Source organism: Natator depressus, chromosome 14 (assembly GCF_965152275.1).
Source record: "Natator depressus isolate rNatDep1 chromosome 14, rNatDep2.hap1, whole genome shotgun sequence".
NCBI classification, from domain to species: Eukaryota; Metazoa; Chordata; order Testudines; family Cheloniidae; genus Natator; species Natator depressus.
The window spans coordinates 40695508-40716145 of NC_134247.1; the positions used below are offsets into that span (position 1 = coordinate 40695508).

The 20638-nt window shown below is 49.9% G+C and overlaps 1 pseudogene; it reads left to right on the forward strand.

The window, feature by feature from the left end:
- The first annotated feature begins 228 nt into the window (after positions 1 to 228).
- LOC141998577 (uncharacterized) overlaps positions 229 to 20638 on the forward strand; it is a 47967-nt pseudogene continuing 27557 nt past the window's right edge.

Here is a 20638-nt window from a genome sequence, read left to right on the forward strand (position 1 = left end):
CCTGCTGGGACGGGACGGGCCTGGCCTGTGTTGTAATAAACTTGGTTTCTTTCCAGCATGGCAGAGTCCAGAGCGTCTGTGTGCAGGGAGAGAGCCTGGGGGGAGTCGGGGTGTCACATGGACTTAAGCTCCTTCTGAAACCCCCCTCCCCTCCCATTGCTTCTCTCGCCCTGACAGGCTGAGGAATCACGTCCACATTTTGCTCCAGATCGACCCAGGAGACAGGGCAGGGAAGTGGCTGTGATGGAGCCAGCTGAGGTAGGGGCTTTTCAGGGAGCTGCTGGGCGGGTGGAGGGAGAGGGAGGGAGGAGACAGGGTGTGATAAACCTGTTGATTTTCGGAGCTGGCCCATTGGCTGGGGGGAAACATTTCCCCATTTCTGAAACAGGTAACACCAGTGATGAGCTGCCAAAAGCTGAAGAAGTGGTTCCTTCACTCGCTCTTGGTCTTCGGCGGCAGGTCCTGAAGGACGTGCTGCCGAAGACCTGGAGCGAGTGAAGGACCCGCTGCCAATGTGCCACCGAAGACCCAGAGCGCCGCCAGGTGAGTAAAAATTACAAAGGGATTCTCACGGGAGCCTCCCCAGCCGAGAGAGCAGGCAGGCCAGACCCCTTTAACAACCGGTTCTAAACCGGCTTCAAAATTTAACAACCGGTTCACGTGAACCAGTGCGAACTGACTCCACCTGACCACTGGGTAACACCCCCCTCAGCCGGGCTGAGAACATTTTCCAGACTCCCAGTGCTGGAGCCTGACCCCACTGGCCAGAGGCTGCTGTGAAATACGAAGGGAAGCTGTCGGGATTCCTGTCTCTGTGCCCGGCTCGGAGCTCTGCTTCCCGTATCAGCCTGTGGCTGGCAGGCGGGTGGGAAATGAGAAATGCCCTGCTCCGTGTGCTGGGGGGACAAGGAGCTCTCACCTTCTCCCACCCCCTGAAGTGTCCTGGCTGCTCCGAGCAGGGTGGGGGTGGGATTCTGATTTTCTAGGCCCCCCAGAGCTTCCGAGATGTTCATTTTTTCTTCTTCCTTTCCCGTGTGACCAGTGGGATTGTGGCTGGGGCAGCAGGTGCTGAGTGGGGGACTCTTGTTGTTCCAGATGCCGGTGACCTTCGAGGAGGTGGCTGTGTATTTCACCCAGGGGCAGGGGGCTCTGCTGGACCCCGCTCAGAGAGCCCTCTACAGGGACGTCATGCAGGAGAACTACGAGACGGTGACCTCGCTGGGTAAGGGATCCCTGTCCCCTCGGTTATTAGAAAGTTTCGGGCCTGCATTTCTGACTCTGGTCAGGTTCTTCCCTGGTCAGTTAGATTGCAGGGGAATGGGTTCCATAGTCCAGAGCTGCCGTGTGAGAGAGACCTGCATCTCCAGACCCCCTCCGATGGGACCAGGGTGTCAAAACGGAGATGCTAAACCCTCCCCACCATTCCAGCTTTCAAGGCCAAGAAGCCATGTATTGTCCTGTGTGTATTGTTTCTCATTTGCACACAGAATCCCTGTTCACCTCCCTCCTTGGGACTAGCTCCAGCCCTGGGGAGGGCTCTGGGCTCTGCAGGGGTAACTTCAGAGCTGTGTGTGCGTCAGCAAGGGCCCCAGAGTGCACAAATCCTGCAAACTCCTAGCGAGGGTGTAAAAATTCTCTCCACCTCCCCAGACATCTGCGTCTCCCAAGGGGGCTCAGTGACCATGTTCCTGTCCCTTTGGATTCCTTATTCTCCCAACACAGCACGGGGACAGGTTCCACTCACGGATTGTCCTTTGTGACAGACACACTCCCAATCCTCCATGCAACCTGATCTGGTCTGATTTCACCCTCTGCGCAGGATTTCCCTTTCCCAAACCTGACCTCATCGCCCGGCTGGAACGAGGGGAAGGGCCGTGGGTCCCGGATCTCCAGGCCTCGGTGGAAAAAGAGATCCCAAGAGGCACTCGCACAGGTGAGGACTGACAGAAACCATCGGGTGAATTAAGGAAAAAGTTGAGAATCCCAGAAAAGTGGTGTGAGTAAGAGCCCTCAGTTGCTCCTCATCTCAGCCGGAGTAGGGCTGTAGTCAGCAGATACTGCTCATGTCTTTCCACCCAGCCTATTAGCTGCAGGAGTTTCCTTCCCAACTTTCCTTCTACGCGAGTGTTTGGGGGGGAAGTAGAGGCAGAATCCAATTACTCAACCTTCAGAGTGTTAGCAGATTCCTCTTTCTCCCCAGCACAATGACTCCTGTCTTGATTGTAAAAAGAAAAGGAGTACTTGTGGCACCTTAGAGACTAACCAATTTATTTGAGCATGAGCTTTCGTGAGCTACAGCTCACTTCATCGGATGCATAGCATATCGTGGAAACTGCAGAAGACATTATATACACAGAGACCATGAAACAAAACTTCCTCCCACCCCACTCTCCTGCTGGTAATAGCTTATCTAAAGTGATCATCAAGTTGGGCCATTTCCAGCACAAATCCAGGTTTTCTCACCCTCCGTCCCCCCCCCCCCCCCACACACACACAAACTCACTCTCCTGCTGGTAATAGCCCATCCCTCTTTGAAACCTCTCTTTACAATGCGCTTGATAATCAAGGTGGGCCATTTCCAGCACAAATCCAGGTTTTCTCACCCCCGGCCCGCCCCCCAAAACACACACACAAACTCACTCTCCTGCTGGCAATAGCTCATCCACACTGACCACTCTCCTTACAATGTGCACAGCAATCAAGGTGGGCCATTTCCAGCATAAATCCAAGTTTAACCAGAACGTCTTGGGGCGGGGGGGGGGGGGGGTTTGTAGGAAAAAAACAAGGGGAAATAGGCTACCTTGCATAATGACTTAGCCACTCCCAGTCTCTATTCAAGCCCAAATTAATAGTATCCAATTTGCAAATGAATTCCAATTCAGCAGTTTCTGAATTCCTGATCAACATCCTCTACAGCAAACAGGGAAAGATTAAGAATGAGCTCTCAAAAATGGATACTCTCATAAAAAACCAACCTTCCACACAAACTTCCTCGTGGCTGGATTTTACTAAAACTAGACAAGCCATTTACAACGCACACTTTACTTCTCTACAAAAGAGAAAGGACACTAAACTTTCTAAACTACTACAGGCTACAAGGGGCCACAGCAATGGTTCCCTCAACCCACCCAGCAATATTGTTAACCTATCCAACTATACTCTCAGCCCAGCAGAAGCAGCTGTCCTATCTCGGGGCCTCTCCTTCTGCCCCTCCACCCCCACGAACATGATACAGTTCTGTGGTGACCTAGAATCCTATTTTCGACGTCTCCGACTCAAGGAATATTTCCAAAATACCTGTGAACAACATACTAATCCACAGAGGCCTCCCTACCAACATTACAAAAAGAAGGATTCTAGGTGGACTCCTCCTGAAGGTCGAAACCGCAGACTGGACTTCTACATAGAGTGCTTCCGCCGACGTGCACGGGCTGAAATTGTGGAAAAGCAGCATCACTTGCCCCATAACCTCAGCAGTGCAGAACACAATGCCATCCACAGCCTCAGAAACAACTCTGACATCATAATCAAAAAGGCTGACAAAGGAGGTGCTGTTGTCATCATGAATAGGTCGGAATATGAACAAGAGGCTGCTCGGCAGCTCTCCAACACCACTTTCTACAAGCCATTACCCTCTGATCCCACTGAGAGTTACCAAAAGCATCTACAGCATTTGCTCAAGAAACTTCCTGGAAAAGCACAAGATCAAATCCGCACAGACACACCCCTGGAACCCCGACCTGGGATATTCTATCTACTACCCAAGATCCATAAACCTGGAAATCCTGGGCGCCCCATCATCTCAGGCATTGGCACCCTGAGAGCAGGATTGTCTGGCTATGTAGACTCCCTCCTCAGGCCCTACGCTACCAGCACTCCCAGCTACCTTCGAGACACCACTGACTTCCTGAGGAAACTACAGTCCATCGGTGATCTTCCTGATAACACCATCCTGGCCACTATGGATGTAGAAGCCCTCTGCACCAACATTCCACACAAAGATGGACTACAAGCCGTCAAGAACACTATCCCCGATAATGTCACGGCTAACCTGGTGGCTGAACTTTGTGACTTTGTCCTTACCCATAACTATTTTACATTTGGGGACAATGTATACCTTCAGATCAGCGGCACTGCTATGGGTACCCGCATGGCCCCACAGTATGCCAACATTTTTATAGCTGATTTAGAACAACGCTTCCTCAGCTCTCGTCCCCTAACGCCCCTACTCTACTTGCGCTATATTGATGACATCTTCATCATCTGGACGCATGGAAAAGAAGCCCTTGAGGAATTCCACCATGATTTCAACAATTTCCATCCCACCATCAACCTCAGCCTGGTCCAGTCCACACAAGAGATCCACTTCCTGGACACTACAGTGCTAATAAACGATGGTCAGATCAACACCACCCTATACCGGAAACCTACTGACCGCTATTCCTACCTACATGCCTCCAGCTTTCACCCTGACCACACCACACGATCCATCGTCTACAGCCAAGCTCTGCGATACAACCGCATTTGCTCCAACCCCTCAGACAGAGACAAACACCTACAAGATCTCTATCAAGCATTCTTACAACTACAATACCCACCTGCGGAAGTGAAGAAACAGATTGATAGAGCCAGAAGAGTTCCCAGAAGTCACCTACTACAGGACAGGCCCAACAAAGAAAATAACAGAACACCACTAGCCGTCACCTTCAGCCCCCAACTAAAACCCCTCCAACGCACTATTAAGGATCTACAACCTATCCTGAAGGATGACCCAACACTCTCACAAATCTTGGGAGAAAGGCCAGTCCTTGCCTACAGACAGCCCCCCAACCTGAAGCGAATACTCACCAACAACCACATACCACACAACAGAACCACTAACCCAAGAACCTATCCTTGCAACAAAGCCCGTTGCCAACTGTGCCCACATATCTATTCAGGGGACACCATCACAGGGCCTAACAACATCAGCCACACTATCAGAGGCTCGTTCACCTGCACATCCACCAATGTGATATATGCCATCATGTGCCAGCAATGCCCCTCTGCCATGTACATTGGTCAAACTGGACAGTCTCTACGTAAAAGAATAAATGGACACAAATCAGATGTTAAGAATTATAACATTCATAAACCAGTCGGAGAACACTTCAATCTCTCTGGTCACGCAATTACAGACATGAGGGTCGCTATCTTAAAGCAAAAAAACTTCAAATCCAGACTCCAGCGAGAAACTGCTGAATTGGAATTCATTTGCAAATTGGATACTATTAATTTGGGCTTGAATAGAGACTGGGAGTGGCTAAGTCATTATGCAAGGTAGCCTATTTCCCCTTGTTTTTTTCCTACAAACCCCCCCCCCCCCCCCCCCGCCCCAAGACGTTCTGGTTAAACTTGGATTTATGCTGGAAATGGCCCACCTTGATTGCTGTGCACATTGTAAGGAGAGTGGTCAGTGTGGATGAGCTATTGCCAGCAGGAGAGTGAGTTTGTGTGTGTGTTTTTGGGGGGGGGGGGTGAGAGAACCTGGATTTGTGCTGGAAATGGCCCACCTTGATTTTCATGCACATTGTAGGGAGGGTGATCACTTTGGATAAGCTATTACCAGCAGGAGAGTGAGTTTGTGTGTGTAGTTTTTGGAGGGGGGTGGGGGGGTGAGAAAACCTGGATTTGTGCTGGAAATGGCCCACCTTGATTATCATGCGCATTGTAAAGAGAGGTTTCAAAGAGGGATGGGCTATTACCAGCAGGAGAGTGAGTTTGTGTGTGGGGGGGAGCGGAGGGTGAGAAAACCTGGATTTGTGCTGGAAATGGCCCAACTTGATGATCACTTTAGATAAGCTATTACCAGCAGGAGAGTGGGGTGGGAGGAAGTTTTGTTTCATGGTCTCTGTGTATATAATGTCTTCTGCAGTTTCCACGATATGCTATGCATCCGATAAAGTGAGCTGTAGCTCATGAAAGCTCATGCTCAAATAAATTGGTTAGTCTCTAAGGTGCCACAAGTACTCCTTTTCTTTTTACGAATACAGACTAACAGGGCTGTTACTCTGAAACCTGTCTTGATTGTCTCTCTCCCAGCAGGTGATGAGCAAGAGAGTGAGAACGAGGAAGGGAATCACCATGAGGAAGTTCCCGGGGAAGTGGAACCAGAGGGGACCTTTGTGGGAAGAGCTGAAGGGAATTTTTCCCAGTGCTTGGAGGAGGGAGAAGCCTGGGGAAATTGGCACAGGTCAGAGAGGCTGTTGGGAAACCACCCAAGGAAGAAAGTGGATGAATCTATTAAAACTGAGGAAGGAGACAAGGATTCCACAGCTCACCACACAAATCCCAAGGAAGAAAAACCCTACCAGTGTCTTGAATGTGGGAAAAGATTCATTCTGAGATCACACCTTGTGAAACATCAGATAATCCATATTGGAGAGAAACCTCTTCAATGCTTGGACTGTATGGAAAACTTCAATACCTGCTCACTTCTTAATAACCATGGGAGAAGCCACACGGGAGAGAATCCCTATCCATGCCTCGAGTGTGGGAAATGTTTCAGTGGGAAGTCAGAACTAATTAGACATCAGGCAATCCACACAGGAGAGAGACCCCACAAGTGCTTGGACTGTGGGAAAAGTTTCACATGGAGATCAGGCCTTGTTAGACATCAGGCAGTCCACGCAGGAGAGAGACCCCATAAGTGCTTGGACTGTGGGAAAAGTTTCACATGGAAATCAAGCCTAGTTACACATCAGACAGTCCACCCAGGAAAGGGACGCTATAAATGCTTGGAGTGTGGGAAAAGTTTCAGTTGGAAGTCAGGACTTATAAAACATCAGAGAATCCACACTGGAGAGAGACCCCATAAGTGCTTGGACTGTGGGAAAAGTTTCACATTGAGATCAGCCCTTGTTACACATCAGGCAATCCACACCGGAGAGGGACCCCATAAGTGCTCGGACTGTGGGAAAAGTTTCATGTGGCGATCACATCTTACTAGACATCAGAGAATCCACACAGGAGAGAGACCCCATAAGTGCTTGGACTGTGGGAAAAGTTTCACATGGAAATCAGGCCTAGTTACACATCAGAGAATCCACACCGGAGAGAGACCCCATAAGTGCTCGGACTGTGGGAAAAGTTTCATGAAGAAATCACACCTTATTAGACATCAGAGAGTCCACACAAGAGAGAGAGCATATAAATGCTTGGTTTGTGGGAAAAGCTTCAGTAACAGCACAAACCTTACTAAACATCGGAGAATCCACAGAGGAGAGAGACCCTATAAATGCCTCGAATGTGGGAACTCTTTTGGTTGGAAGTCCAATCTTATCACACATCAGAGAATCCACACAGGAGAGAGACCCCATAAGTGCTTGGACTGTGGGAAAAGTTTCACGCAGAGATCAACACTTGTTACACATCAGACAGTCCACACAGGAGAGGGATGCTATACATGCTTGGAGTGTGGGAAAAGTTTCAGTTGGAAGTCCAGTCTTATCACACATCAGAGAATCCACACAGGAGAGAGACCCCATAAGTGCTTGGACTGCGGGAAAAATTTCATACAGAGCTCAAACCTTACTAGGCATCGGAGACTCCACATAGGAGAGAGACCCCATAAGTGATTGGACTGTGGGAAAAGCTTTAGCTGCAGCTCACAACTCACTCAACATCAGAGAAGCCATACGGGAGAAAGACCCTATAAATGCCTCGAGTGTGGGAAAAGTTTCATTGGGAGTTCTCATCTTGTTGCACATCACAGAATTCACACCGGTGACAAACTTCAGAAATGCCTCAAGTGTGGGAAATGTTTCATGTGGAACTCTACCCTTATAATACATCAGAGGATCCACACAGGAGAAAGACCTTATAAGATCATCAGCTAGTCAGTGATCCTCTGGTTGACGGGTTCTGGGGAGGACACTGAGGATTGAATGGTTGGGGTGGTGGAGCTGGGAAGCAGGGGGAGCTGGGTGCTGGATTATCGAGTGTTTTGGGGATCATGGGATAAGAGGCGAGGGAGAGCACAGGGGTAGAGAGGTGCTGCCTCTCATCACTCTTCCCTTTTGTCCCTTCTCCCTGCCCCCTCTGCATTCAGACAGCACCACTGGGAGGGGCTGATTCCCACAGGACCCTTTGTGGGAGGCCTGGAGATCCCACCTCTGCCTCCACAGCATCAGCCTCTGAACGTCTGTCTATGGTAGGAAAATTGTTGGGATTACCTAGCACGTCTCCCCTGACTCTCCAACACTCTTTCTAGCCACACTGACCCTGAAGTATATTATCTATTCTGACCCTCGCCATGAGCAGAGTGATTGTTAGTCCCTGAGTTCCCCCTTTGGGGCCGGATTGTCTCATTCCCAGCCAGTCTCACATTACTCCAGGCCGTGCTGAAAAGCATTGAGTGTTTGTATATTTTTCTCCCTTAGGGAGCAGAACTAAACAGATGCTAAAAAAGTGGGGGCAGGGATAGTTAAATGTGGTGTTTTCGCTTCTGTGCTATTTCAGGGCAATAGGGTGAGTCCGAGGTATCCCCTCCTTCCTGTATCACCATCACCCTCCACACAGCAGCCTCTGTCCAAGCGATGGAGAGTCTTATCCTGTCCCTGTTCTACCCCTCTGCCTCCTAAGGTGTCACTTACCACCGTGTTCCTGGCTCTAGATGCTTAAGAATCAGCTTTGATTTCTGTGATCCTCCATGAGACTTTGGAGGGCTGGAGAAGAAAGTGTCACAGACCTGCAAGGGAGGGGAAGGGAGGAATCCCAAAGAACCTCAAAGCACAGTTTACCTTTCTGATCGGTTTCTATGTATTGCTGAAATTGCTTCCAGACTTTTCTGTGCTCGTCTAGATCATTTGTAGATGGGAAGTGTTTTTTTGTTTTTGTTTTTATTTCTTATGATGATGCTAAAACTTTTCAGAGTAGCAGCCGTGTTAGTCTGTATCCGCAAAAAGAAAAGGAGGACTTGTGGCACTGTAGCTCACGAAAGCTCATGCTCTAATAAATTTGTTAGTCTCTAAAGTGCCACAAGTCCTCCTTTTCTTTTTGCTAAAACTTTTGTAACTCATAAAACCGAATTATTAGGTAAGAGGTGAAGCCAGTTTAGCCACTTCAGAAGAAAATGGCTACATTTATTTTCCTGATTTTGAGCCTTCAGATTCTCTGAGATTTCACTTTATGAATGTAAAAGTGTTTTATAGCCCGCCCTGGAGTGTGGGTTTTTCTCTATTCCAGAAGGCTGTTTAGTCACAGACTTTGATATTAGCTTAGTTTAGATGTAGCTCAGATTTATTGAGGACTTAATGAATGCCAGAATAGTCCTTTTGTATTTTATTTTAACCGTATTCTACCCTTTGTGATGTGAACTTTGTTTTATTTGAAGAATGGCAAAGGTCTGTATGTCTCAGCACATACACTGAGGGTGCCAGTTCGCGTCAAACGCCTTTAGGTGTGTTAGCAGGAACATACACTGAGGGTGCCCTTTGAACTGTCTACACCAGTGTGAAGTTGTTGTGAGAGGAAAACCAGACCATGGGCCTTTAAGTGTGTTAGCAGGAACAATACTCACACATAGAGAGTGGTATTGTCACCCCAACACTTCAAAAATCATGAGTCAGACCCCCCAAAATCGTGATATTGTCTGAAAAATCACGCCATTCTTACAAAAGATGAAATCACAATTTCTTTTTAAGTCCACCTGTTTTTTGATCTCCTCCTGCCTACTCCCAGTGCAGTGTGACTAACACAGCACTGCCCACCCGTGCATATTTATGAAAAGGAAGTGTATTTTGGCTCCTGCTGCAGGAGTTCTCATAATAATGCTAAGATCTCGGACCTTTACGCAATTATGGAGCAGGGCCTGCAGGTGCCACTTCCTGTCTCTTGACCGCCCAGGCCATGGCAGTAACCTGTTCCCATAGCTGCTAAAGTTTGTGCAGCTCCATGCAGGACATTTTGTGAAAGTCACTAGTTTCCCCTAAATTGTCCCTGGCCACCGGTTGTGAGAGGGACAACCACAGGAGGAACATTGAAGACTCACTCATGGATGAGGAAACTTTTCTCCCCCTCAAAAAGTCGAGGCATGCCCCATACCTTTTGTGGCCCTTCTAATGCCTCCGATCCTGCCGATCTCCGGCAGGAAGCCCTGACTCAGGAGTGGGGGATGCAGAGGAAGATGATGGAATCTTCACTCTGCCTTGCTCCTGGTCCGGAGCAGAAGCAGTGCCCGGAGCAGCCCTACCATCTGCCTCGTTCTATCTCAGACACATGGAAATAAATTGGTTCGTCTCTAAGGTGCCCCAAGTACTCCTTTTCTTCTTGAAACCAATGGGGCTATTAGCAGTGCAGTAGTACAATGAAACGTGTAAGATTTTGCAGGATTGGGAATTTAGCTTGCTCGGCTTGGGGGTTTCTCTCTACTGATATTCGGCCTGTTCCTCACACCACAACTTTCCCCAGTTTCCTTCTTCTCTGACTGCAAAGTACGTTTCAGAGTAGCAGCCGCGTTAGTCTGTATTGGCAAAAAGAAAAGGAGTACTTGGGGCACCTTAGAGACTAACCAATTTATTTGAGCATAAGCTTTCGTGAGCTACAGCATCCGATGAAGTGAGCTGTAGCTCACGAAAGCTTATGCTTAAATAAATTGGTTCGTCTCTAAGGTGCCACAAGTCCTCCTTTTCTTTTTGCAAAGTAAGTGTTTCTATGGATACCAGGATTATTTTTAATACGGTAGCAGCTAGAAGCTGCACCCAAGACCGAAGCTCTATTGTGCTCAGCATGGTACTCTATATACAGAGCATGAGAGACAGCGCCTAAGGGACAGAGCTTCTTGTCTAAATACACAAAACAGACAGAGACATGATTCTGTACGTATCGGGAGTGTCTGCTTGATTAAAGCCAGGCGCTTAAAGCAGGTTTTCAACTTCCGACATGTAAGAGAAATACATAAGCATGGGGCCATGTTCCCAGCTGGTGTAAATCAGCCTAGATCCAGCAAAGTCAACACAGCTTTGCTAAGTGACATCCAGTGAGATTCTGGCCATTGTTTCTGCCCTGGAATCACAGTGTGATTAAGTGATTAGCTCCATTGTTGTAGCTGGAAATGGCTATTCTCTGTGATTTAGCTTCCCCAGGTTTGTGCTCCTTGGCAGCCAGATGCTGCGTCCTTGCCCTTTGAACTGGGATCACCCCCAAAATAAAGTCACACAGCCCTGTGTCTCCAGCTTTTTCCCTTTAGATCCCACCTTTGAGGCCATGTGCATGCTGAGAGAAAAGAGGTTTTTTCTAACTAAGGGTCCCCAAACATGAGAAACAGATCTTGTACAAGCCTGCTGGAGACAAGGTAAGTCACAGCTTCACCTTGTTGTAGCTGATCGAGATGCACCCCACCCCACAGTGTTCCTCTCTACCAATTACACTGAGGTGAAACTACCACTTGCATTGTCTACACCAGGGTTGGTCAATAGGCGGGCCAGGGGACAAATCTGGATCTCCAGATACTTTTGAACAGACTGCAAAATCTTTTATTATCATTTTTGTTATTATTGTTGTATTGTTTTCTCTGGAATCTGGATCTTGAATATACCTTGACCAAGAAATTAGGACCCTGACAAAAAAAAAAAAATTGTCCCTGATCTACAGTATGAGTTTACAATAAGAGAAAGAGAACCTACATCCTAGTGCAGACAAATCCTCAGAGACCGTCTCTTGGAGCAGGTTTCGCCCTTTACACCTCCATGACCACCACAGTTATTGCTGATGAGCAGGAGAAATGCAAAATATTTCCTATGTCTTTACCCAGCTTTGAATACATTTCAGTACACACGGGAACCAGGCTAAAGAGTCAGCACTCTATGGCACGCAGCTGAGGAATTCCTGATTTATGTGGCTACAGCCAGCACAAGAGACAGAGCACAGGCTAGCCAGTGACATGTCAGAGTAAAACCCCAGCTCTCATCAGAGGGACATGCCGGCCTATTCCCCATTGTTGTTGTGTCCTGCTGAACATCTAAGTTCCTAACTCCCCTCCCCAGGGAGAAGCAGAATTATGGTCACGCCCTGGGTGATGACCAGGTGCAGCTTGTGTGCTGGTAACAAGCTGTAGCATGTTTGCTCTTGGTTGATTCTCACTTGAGCTCATCGGTATTTTCTCCTCTCATCACCCTGAAAGTGAAAAGGTCTATAACTCTCTAATCACACCCGCAGCATGTTGGATCATATTAAAGAAGTTCTGTATTAAAATCACAAATGAGTTTGATTCTGCATAGTTTAAAATCCAGGGTATTACTAATTAAGAGGTCTCTTGGTTTTTGGTACTGTTTCTCTCCCTCTATGTGTGAAACTTGCAAGCTGCTAATTGCGTTAGTACATTCTAAGACAGAGTCTGTTCTCCAAGCAATTCACACAGAGAGAGACTCAAAGCAATACTCTGTAACAACGGAAACAGCACCCAGAGACTCTGCGCCCTTTTGTTGTATTAACAATTGTGATTAAAATAGAGATAGAGGATGTATGTGGATGGATGCTTGGTGTGGATAATAACTGAATGATCAGGGAGGTGCCAGCCGAAGAATCCAGTGTCCATCGGCTGAAGAAGGCGTCAAGTGGAAATCACCAGAGGACCCCCGGAGGGCAGACTGGAATCGACCCAACAGTTACCTAACAGTAACTATGGTAACTATGATAACAACCTTGCAGAACCTGTGTGTGTGTGTTTGTATGAATGAATGTGTTCATAAATATGAGATTGAATGGAATGTTATAGCTATTAATAACTGCTTACTATGATTCTTTCTGTATTCACAAGAAATGTGGTATTTTGCCTTTTCCCCTTTAATAAGATCCTGTTTGTTTTTATTTTATTGGTATAACAAGCACCCCTGAATTCATGCCCTGCACACTAGTGTAATAATATTTGCACCAACATGCCTTCAAGGGTGTCAGTGAAAAGCTCAAACAACGAGGAGTCCTTGTGGCACCTTGGAGTCTAACAAATTGATTTGGGCATAAGCTTTCGTGCGCTAGAACTCACTTCATCAGATGCATGGAGTGGAAAATATAGGAGAAGGTATATATGTACTTGTGGGGTTGGGGGTTTAAATTGCGACAGACACAAAGAAGGGGGCCCGATTAAATAAATTTGAGAACCACTGCTCTACGCTATTATGGTCACCACTTTTATAAAATGAAGATAAAACTTCTACAAAGTCTGCCTTGTGAGGTATCATATGAAAAGTCATTGTCTGCTGAACATTATTGTTCTGTTAAAATGTATGTATTAACATTGGGTATGGAGTTGTGAGATTTTGCTACATGTTTGTTCCTGAAACATGCCGTAACGCTGAAAAACGCCCTCGGAGCCAGGTGCTCTGTAAATCTGAAAGACTAGCTCCTCAGAGCCAGGTGCTAAGTGTCCATTGATTGCTTAGCCGGCCATTCACCAGCAGGGGAGTTGTGAATAAGAAATGTACTGGTTTCAGAGTGGTAGCCGTGTTAGTCTGCATCAGCAAAAAGAACGAGGAGTACTTGTGGCACCTTAGAGAGTAACAAATTTATTTGGGCATAAGCTTTCGTGGGCTAAAACCCACTTCATCGGATGCATGCAGTGGAAAATACAGTAGGAAGTTAGATAGATAGATATACAGAGAACATGAAAAAAATGGGTGTTGCCATATCAACTCTAACGAGACTAATTGATTAAGGTGGGCTATTATCAGCAGGAGAAAAAAAGCTTTTGTAGTGCTAATCTGGATGGTCCCTTTCCAACAGTTGACAAGAAGGTGTGAGTAAAAGTAGGGGAAAAATTAGCATGGGGAAATAGTTTTTCCTTTGCCTAATGACTCATCCACTCTCAGTCTTTATTCAAGCCTAATTTAATGGTGTCCAGTTTGCAAATGAATTCCAGTTCTGCAGTTTCTCATTGGATTCTGGTTTTGAAGTTTTTTGTGGAAAAATTGTGACTTTTAGGTCTGTAATTGAGTGTCCAGGGAGATTGAAGTGTTCTCCGACTGGTTTTTGAATGTCATAATTCTTGACATCTGATTTGTGTCCATTTATTCTTTTGCATAGAGACTGTCCAGTTTGGCCAATGTACATGGCAGAGGGGCATTGCTGGCACATGATGGCATATATCACATTGGTAGATGTGCAGGTAAACAAGCCCCTGATGGTGTGTCTGATGTGATTAGGTGCTATGATGGTGTCCCTTGAATAGGTATGTGGACAGAGTTGGCAACGGGCTTTGTTGCAAGGATAGGTTCCTGGGTGAGTGTTTTTGTTGTGTGGTGTGTGGTTGCTGCTGAGTATTTGCTTCAAGTTGGGGAGCTGTCTGTTAGCGAGGACTGGCCTGTCTCCCAAGGTCTGTGAGAGTGATGGGTCGTCCTCCAGGATAGGTTGTAGATCCCTGATGATGCGCTGGAGAGGTTTTAGCTGGGGGCTGAAGATGACGGCCAGTGGTGTTCTGTTACTTTCTTTGTTGGGCCTCTCCTGTAGTAGGAGACTTCTGGGTACTCTTCTGGCTCCGTCAATCTGTTTCTTCACTTCAGTCGGTGGGTACTGCAGTTTTTTCACCTGAAGAATGGTTGGAAGCTCACATGTGCCACAGACTGATTGTCGCCTGCCCGCCAGCTGGGGGTTAACCTCCAAGATGAGAGTGGTATAAAAACAAGGGAGAGTGGCCTCCATTTTTACCTCTCCTCCCCCATCTTTTGGAAGGCAACAAAATGCCTTGAAAGACAACAGGAGCACTGGACTGGGGAGGGCAGACCAAGGCTGGAAGGAAATCCAGCCTGGGTACTAAGAACTGTGAACTGCCTGCAACATGGGGTGGGGTGGGAAAAGCTGTTTGCTTCACATCTTACTTAGGTTGATAAAATGTAGGATTTAAAATGCATGTTGACCATTTATTTTTGTTGTAACCAAATTGGACCTTTTACACCTTTATCGCTTGTGACCACTTAAAATCTACCTTTCTCTCATTAGTAAACTTGTTTTATTGTTTTATCCAAACCAGTGTGTTTTCATCAAAGTGTTTGGGGAATTTCACTTGAGATAACAAGGCTGTTGTCTGACCAGCATCCTTTGTGGGGAGGACAAACGAATTAATGAGCTTGGACAGCACAGTGCACAGACTGGGCAGTACAAGACTCACATTTCTGGGGTGCAAGGCCGGGACTAGTGAACTGGTTTATGTTGCTCTGTAATTTACTTCATGAGTGGCTGGCTAGTGGCACTCAGTCCTGTGTAGCTGGGAGTGACTTTGAAGGCTGGTGGCTGTGTGGGAGAAGAGCCGGGAGGGGTTTGTTGTTCGCAGGGGGAAGCAGTGTGAAAGAAGCCCTGGGATGGAGAACTAAGCAGTTCAACAGTCCAGATTGTACCCTGGGGTATGTCTCACACCTGCTGTTTCCTGGCATCCAGCATGGCACCACTGGACTCTCATCATCCTGCTGCTGAAAGACGACCTGAGCAGGGCTAACCAGAGAGGGGGAACCAGCCGACATCCTCTATTCCACAAGCTTCGGCTAAAGCCTGAACTATTCCCGGGATGTGACTTGGGGTTGTGCTGTCACCCTTCCCCTCAGGCATCATTTTCCTTCCCCACCTTAGTTCTGCTCTCTCCTCTCTCTCCCTTTGCCTTGTGTCTCCTACAAGTCTGGCTCAGCCCGTCCACACAACGCCACCTTTCTTCAGCCGTGCTTGTAGCCTGTGACCAGAAACGCTGCAGCATGGTGGGTTTCAGAGTAACAGCCGTGTTAGTGTGTATTCGCAAAAAGAAAAGGAGGACTTGTGGCACCTTAGAGACTAACCAATTTATTTGAGCATAAGCTTTTGCTTAAAAGCTTATGCTCAAATAGACTGGTTAGTCTGTAAGGTGCCACAAGTCCTCCTTTTGTTTTTGCAGCACGCTGGGTTGATCGCTAGGACCCAGGAGCGGCTGGGGGGCGGCTCCGGGGGGAGCGATCGCGGGGCTCAGGCCCGGCCCAGGAAGTGACTCGCAGCCGCTGCCGGGACTCTGGCTCCCAGGCTCCCGGCGAGATCCCCGCGCCCCGGCGGCTGGTGCTGGGAGCCCGGAGCCCGGGCTGCAGCCGGGAGAGGGGAATCTCCAGCCGGGCCCTGCCCGCTGCTCCCCGGGAGCCTCTCCCAGGGCAGAGCCCCCAGCCCGGCCAGGGCCCCTTCCCGGCCCGGCCCGGCCCCTGCCCCGGGGGGCCCCGCTCGGAGGGAAGGTGAGAGAGACCCGCCCCCCCGCGGTCACCCCCGGGCTGCAGGGGGCAGAGGATAAAGAGATGCAGGGGGACTTGTGGGCAGGACGGGAGAAGGGGGCGGGGGAGGCGGGTGATGGGGATGCAGGGGGGCAGGAAGGGATGGGGGAGGGGCAGGGATGATGGGGCGATGCAGGGGGAGGGGGGATGTGGGGTGGCTGGAGGGAAACTGTGAGAGCAAGCGCAGACTGGCTGGGGGAGGGGAGAGCCTGGGGCAGGGAGCAGGCGGCGGGGGGGGGGGGGGACACAAGGCAGCTCCCCCGCCCCATGGGGTAGGAGAGGGTGAGGGGCTGCCCCTCCCAGCAGCCAGCCAGATTTCTTTTCTTGGATCTGGTCAAACAAGCTTTGGGGAGTGAGTGGGCAGTGGACTAACCCTCATTGGGGGGGGGGGGCAATTTTAACTGTGATTCCAGGGGCTACTTAGGCACCTGAAAACTCTTGGGGTTTTTTTGCTGACAGGCTCACCAGATCTCATTCTGACATTAAAAAAAGAGCATTAGATAAATATTAGACCCACTCAGCTCTAATAGAAACATGTTCTCAAAGTTTGTGTCAAGTCACGTGAGGGACACCGGTTAGGTCTTGGAATTTTTAGTAACTCTTGAATTCAACAATTGAAAGAATTGTAGAAAAATCTGGATTTGTTCCTATCACTTTTTTTGCCGTTCACCAAGTTTGGAATAGATCATTTAACATTCGGAACCATCCTCCTAGGGCAAGACCCCGTGAGTTTATACGGCACGTGCTCTAGGGGTGTTACCCCACTACAAATAGTAAGTTGAAGCTGACTCGAAACAGGAGTGAAACTGAGACTTTAAAGTCCCTTTCCCAGTATTGCCAACTCCAAATGTTCAGAATTGTGAGATTGGCTTTAAAATCATGAGACTGTGTACAAATAATAGATTTGGTGCTTATTTGCCTTCAGCTGTTTGAGCCTTTAGGGTGTACTGGGGTCTCCTTGTGAAGCTTTCTCCACAGCCACAAGGGCGAGAAACTTCATTTTTCTTTAAGAAGGAAGGCTGAAATCATCACACCTCCACCTGACTCCAGGAGCTGGGGCTTTAAGGAAAAGAATCATTCTCCTGAGGCTCATGAGAAAATCATGAGAGTTGGCAATGCTGCTTTCACTTTTGGTTAAAGGCTAGTTACTTTCCAGAAGGCTTTTCAACACGACAGTACAGTGACTGAGTTGCAGTTCTCACAGGAGACTATTTAAAACCAAACACCAGGAAAATTCCAGATTTTAAAGCTGAGGGGGAAAAAATGAGACTTCTGAGGTGTATCAAGGCCATGGCAGGCAGGAAAGGAAAATAAACAGGCCCAGGAGCTCTGGGCAGCTCTTCCTCTTGAAAGGAAGTTGGAGGGTCAAATCTAGTCCTTAATCCAGTAAAACATCCCCTCCACTCATCGATCTTAACATGTGCTGAATAACTATGCACTTTCTACTTAAATAGCAGAGTCATCTTATCCAGGGCTACACATTTTATACACACTGGCTCAGGGATGGTATTTACTGGCAGATTCTGAACTGTGCTGAGCGCACAGATGGTGCCCAGTGAATAATACAAATCATGACAATCATCTACTTTATGGACTCTGAGGATGCAATTTCTGTTCTTTGTTCTGCAAATTGGCCTGGATCCAGCTGCAGGGACCAGCCAGTGAATTTGGCCTGCATGGGGAGGGGCTCCCTGTGTGAGTCCCAGAGCTGCTGCCCTCATGGACACAGCCAGGTTCAAACCCTGTTAGCAGTGGGAGGGACTGATCTGCCTAATCAGAGCCAAGGGAGAGTGGAGGGACTGGCAGGGGCAGCAGGAGCAAGAATGGGGGAGGCAGGTTCCCAGCTCCCAGACCTGCCCAGATCCATTCCCTGCACCCTCCTGGGCAGACTGACTCTCCTGGGAACAAGGGGAGGAGCTGAGAGAGGAAAAGCCAGTTGCTGACTCTGCTGAACACCCCACTACTGGGGCGGAGGGGGAGGGGGGGCGGCTAGAGGGGGTTACACTACACTAGTGGTTTCCAACCTTTTTACGCAAAAGATCAACTTTTGAATTTGGATCTGCCTGGCCCCACTCCATCCCCCCTCCCTCCATCACATGCTCTCATGCACCCTCACTCACTTTCACTGGGCTGGGGTAGAGGGTTGGGGTGCTGGAGGGGGTGCAGGCTCTGGGCTGGGGCTGAGGGCGACTTCCCCCAGCGCCGGTGGGTGCTCGTGCCTGCCTGCTCCCTGCCCCTCCTCAACTCCATCCCTTCCCCATCCCCATTCCCCGCCCCCCTTCCAACTCCTTCCCCAAAGTACATGCCCCAAATCCACCCCCTCCCGGCCCCTATTGGATCCCTGCCCCAAATCCCCACCCTGGGAGAAGCAGGACCCATCCGCTTGCTCATTGCCGGGGGGGGGGGGGGGGGGAGGTGAGCTCGGGTGGGGAGCTCCTGGTGGGTGCTCTGCATGCACCAATTTTCCCCGTGGGTGCTCCAGCCCCAGAGCACCCACGGAGTCGGCGCCTATGCCTGAGGGGCTTGGGGTATGGAGGGGGCTCTTGGCTGAGCCTGGGGCAGGAGGTTGGGGTGCAGAAGGGTGTGAGGGGTGCAAGCTCTGGACTGGAGTTTGGGTGCAGGAGGGGGCTCTGGGCTGGGGCAGAGTGTTGGGGTACAGGAGGGGATGCAGGGTGCAGGCTCTCGGAGGGCCTTTGGGTGCATGAGGGGGCTCAGGGCTGGGGGAGGGGGCTCAGGGTACAGGAGGGGGTTTGGGGTGCTGGCTCTGGGAGGGCACTCTGTGCTGGGGTTGGGGTTTGGGAGGGGACACAGGTTGCAGGCTCCGGGGGGGCGGGTGGCACTTACCTCAGGCAGTAGTGCTGCAGGGCTAAGGCAGGCTCCCTGCCTACCCTGACCCCACGCCACTCCAGGAAGTGGCCGGCTCGTCCCTGTGGCCTGGGGGGGGGCGGACACAGCTCCGCGCCCTGTCCCTCTCTGCAGGCACCGCCCCCACAGCATCCAGTTGCAGTTCCCCGTTTCTGGCCAATGGGAGTTGCGTGGGCAATGCCTGCAGACAGGAGCAGCGAGCTGAGACCCCCCTGTGCCCCACCCCCAGGGGCTGCGCTGCCGCAGGGCCGTGCCAGCTGCTTCCGGGAGTGGCATGGGGCGAGGGCAGGCAGGGAGCCTGTCTGAGCCCCGTTGCATCGCTGGACATTTAGCGGCCTGTGATCGAGATCGACTGTCAGAGGCTCCAGGATCCACTGGTTGGTGACAACCACACTACGTTGCAGGGCAATCCCTTGAAGTGGCTCCTTTGATTCTGCTCTTTTTCTTGAGTTTGGCGCCGAGATGCTCTTACGGGGAGAGTTTAAAACTGCCCCGGTGGGTTTAGTCCTGCTGGGACGGGCCGGGCCTGGCCTGTGTTGTAATAAACTTGGTTTCTTTCCAGCATGGCAGAGTCCAGAGCGTCTGTGTGCAGGGAGAGAGCCTGGGGGGAGTCGGGGTGTCACATGGACTTAAGCTCCTTCTGAAACCCCCCTCCCCTCCCATTGCTTCTCTCGCCCTGACAGGCTGAGGAATCACGTCCACATTTTGCTCCAGATCGACCCAGGAGACAGGGCAGGGAAGTGGCTGTGATGGAGCCAGCTGAGGTAGGGGCTTTTCAGGGAGCTGCTGGGCGGGTGGAGGGAGAGGGAGGGAGGAGACAGGGTGTGATAAACCTGTTGATTTTCGGAGCTGGCCCATTGACTGGGGGGAAACATTTCCCCATTTCTGAAACAGGTAACACCAGTGATGAGCTGCCAAAAGCTGAAGAAGTGGTTCCTTCACTCGCTCTTGGTCTTCGGCGGCAGGTCCTGAAGGACGTGCTGCCGAAGACCTGGAGCGAGTGAAGGACCCGCTGCCAATGTGCCACCGAAGACCCAGAGCGCCGCCAGGTGAGTAAAAATTACAAAGGGATTCTCACGGGAGCCTCCCCAGCCGAGAGAGCAGGCAGGCCAGACCCCTTTAACAACCGGTTCTAAACCGGCTTCAAAATTTAACAACCGGTTCACGTGAACCAGTGCGAACTGACTCCACCTGACCACTGGGTAACACCCCCCTCAGCCGGGCTGAGAACATTTTCCAGACTCCCAGTGCTGGAGCCTGACCCCACTGGCCAGAGGCTGCTGTGAAATACGAAGGGAAGCTGTCGGGATTCCTGTCTCTGTGCCCGGCTCGGAGCTCTGCTTCCCGTATCAGCCTGTGGCTGGCAGGCGGGTGGGAAATGAGAAATGCCCTGCTCCGTGTGCTGGGGGGACAAGGAGCTCTCACCTTCTCCCACCCCCTGAAGTGTCCTGGCTGCTCCGAGCAGGGTGGGGGTGGGATTCTGATTTTCTAGGCCCCCCAGAGCTTCCGAGATGTTCATTTTTTCT